Source organism: Colobus angolensis, unplaced genomic scaffold, assembly GCF_000951035.1.
Source record: "Colobus angolensis palliatus isolate OR3802 unplaced genomic scaffold, Cang.pa_1.0 Scaffold3, whole genome shotgun sequence".
Lineage (NCBI taxonomy): Eukaryota > Metazoa > Chordata > Mammalia > Primates > Cercopithecidae > Colobus > Colobus angolensis.
Genome location: NW_012116265.1, coordinates 26,625,962 through 26,629,192, shown reverse-complemented (window position 1 = coordinate 26,629,192; position 3,231 = coordinate 26,625,962).

Sequence of the window (3,231 nt, the reverse complement as noted above, 5' to 3'; positions counted from 1 at the left end):
ATTTTGCTCCACCCCCAAGATCTGTCATCTTCCATTGATTTCTGCATATGACAGATGTCCATGGAGGTAAGTGACCTAATATCCTAGCACAGAGAATCCTAATAGTCCTGGCACACCCTCACAGGTGTTCACCCAAGTTTTAATCTATATGTACAATCTATTTTATCTACATATGGATATATAATCTATATTAGCCAAAATGATCAGCTAAGAAAATCACAGGAGATGAGGTACAACTTGCTCCGATAGGAGATTAACTGCTGTAACAAACAATGTTAACTTTAGCGGTACAATATAATAAAAGTTTATTTCTCGCTCATGTCACATTCCAATGCAGGGATGAGGGTGGGAGGGTGGTTCTGCTCCCCATGGCCAAGAAAAAAATCAGTGGTTCCATTATCCCCCAGGGTCTCAGTGTTCTCTATTGGATCCCCTGTAGCCAGCTGCCAGATGATGCAAAAGAGAGCATCCAGCTATATCCAGCTACTCCATTTCTGGGTCAGGGATGTACAGTAATAAAAGCCTATAAAAATTGTTTTTTCTGTTTTCATCTTAATAAAATCACTATGCTGTTATAGTCATCTAATAATTTATGTTCCAATGACAGCAGTTACTTAAAGGATTAAACGAATATAACTGTATTGAAAGTATACACAATTTAATATATTCTCATAAAAATGAAAATTAAAGAAATGCAAAAATAAAAATTATTTTACAAATGTTTTAGGTTATTTTTCTTTTAAAATATTTAAATTATCTATTAAAATTAAAAAACAAATTATAGTGTTGAGTATCAATATTTTAAATTCAAATTATTTAATAATGCTGAATATTTTTATTTTTTGAAAATTTAGTTAATTCTATGATTTTTGTAAAATAAAACAATTTACAATTCTGAAGTTCATTGTCCATTTAGTTGCTAATGTAAACAATGGATATCATACTTCATGTATGTTTCCTTTATACCTATATGCCTACCAATTCAAAAGTTATGTGGGCCAGGCACAGTGGCTCATGTCTGTAATCCCAGGACTTTGGGAGGCCAAAGCAGGTGGATCATGAGATCAGGAGTTCGAGACCAGCCTGGCCAAGATGGTGAAACCTTATGTCTTCTAAAAATACAAAAATTAGCCAGGCACGGTGGCAGGAGCCTGTAATCCCAGCTACTCAGGAGGCTGAGGCAGGAGATTCATTTGAACCCGGGGGGGCGGAAGTTGCAGTGAGCCAAGATGGCACCACTGTACTCCAGCCTGGGTGACAGAATAAGACTCCATCTCAAAAAAAAAAAAAAAGTAATATGAATTGTTTAATATTGCAAATTTTTAAAGACTCCATAGACAAGTGTTGCAAATACACATTGGAATATGAAGAAGGACAAAAATCTAGACCCTTCGACTACTGAAAATGATACCCGTTTTAATGCAAGTATTTATTATACTCATGCTGGGGAAGAATTTGACAAGTTAATGAATTTGTCTTTTCTCTTCCCCGACTGCTTCCTTTATTCCCAGCCTCCCTATGTTCAGAAGCAGAAGCACAATCTGCACACATTCAAAGCCTTTGGGTGCAGTTAAGAGTTTCCCTGGCCCCTGAACAGTGTGAATCGTGAGAGTAAATGTTTAGGGTATCAGGTTATGACAGCACTGAGTTCCGGAGCCTCATGTGTTTGTAAATACACTTATTATTTTCTTGTGCATTCTGGTGAAATATAAGGCTTTCAAAGTGACTGGCCAAGGGAAGGAGCCCTTCTTGCCTGGGTCTAAGGGCAGTGCTATTCATGTAGTTCATATTCATGTAGTCCTGACATGTCCACTGGGGGCCCAACCCTAGGAATTCTCAGAGAAGAGGGCCCTTTGATGTGCCAGATAGAAATATGGTAGATGCCAGACTCTAACTAGCATCTACCATAGAGGTTTAATGTCAATCTGGCGTAAAAGATCAAGTATTTATTGAACATATGAGAATTTTGCCTTACAAAGTATCTGAGAAAGTATGATTAAACAGTAAATAACTCACCTCAAATAACAACATGGTACTGAAGGAAGACCGAGTGAATGGTGTGATAACTGTGATATACATGGGTTGCCCAAAGCACTACTATTTGAAAACGTGATGAATATTCACTCAGATTCAGTTCTCTGACCTTCTCCTAATCACTGACTCCTAATCACTGACTTCTACTCTTCTTCAGTCCTCAATTCCCATGACAAAGACTACATCCGCACATCTTGCCATCACACGAAATCTCTGCTCTCCAGATAACTTTTAACATCCCACTCTAGCCACAACCTCCTACTCCTCCAACTTTCTTCCTGGCTGATTCACTTGCCCCGTTATCACTCTTGTCTAGTGAAGGCCAAGCACCCATGGAGTGGTCCATCTCTCCGATTTCTATATACCAAGAGTACGGCTGGAGAAAATCACTCAGTCTCACAGATTGGAGCTACCATGAATCACTGGTCACCAACATCAACTGGGGTTTCCATTATGCTAAGTGAAATAAACCAGACACAAAAGGACAAATACTATATGATTCCACTTGCCTGAGCACCTAGAGTAGTCTAATTCACTGACAAAAAGTATAGTAGAGGTTACGAGGGGCTGTGAGGAGGGGTAAATGGGGAATTAGTATTCAATGGGTGCAGAGTTTCAGTTGGAGGATGAAAAAGTTCTGGAGATGGATGGTGGTGATGGTTGTACAACAATGTAAATGTACTTAATGCCACTGAAGTGTACACTTAAAAGTGGTTAAAATGGTAAAATTTATGTTATGCATATTTTAGCACAATAAAAAACATCAAGTCTTTCAAGGATCCTAGGCTCTGTATCTGCTTAGCCTCTCCATACCTCAATATTATAGAGAAGTCCTTTGATTCTTCTAGAATTATTATTTGTTCATATGGAGTTGGTAGAAGGTGCAACTCTAGGATGAATGTTTGAGATGAAGAGGCTTCTGCAACAGTCAGGGGAGGAGATGATAAGGACCTGAACTACAGTGATGAAGTAGAAGGAACAGTTTCTTCTGGCTGGAAAGGTAGGATGATAGGATTTGACTTTGGACATAGCTTGGACGCAGCTTGATGCCTGGCAGGTACTTGAATGTTTTCAAATGAGGAGGTGGGGGAAGACAGAGTCAGCACAGAGTTCCTTCCTTCTTTCTTTCCTTCCTTCCTTCCTTCCTTCCTTCCTTCCTTCCTTCCTTCCTTCCTTCCTTCCTTGTCTTTCTCTCTT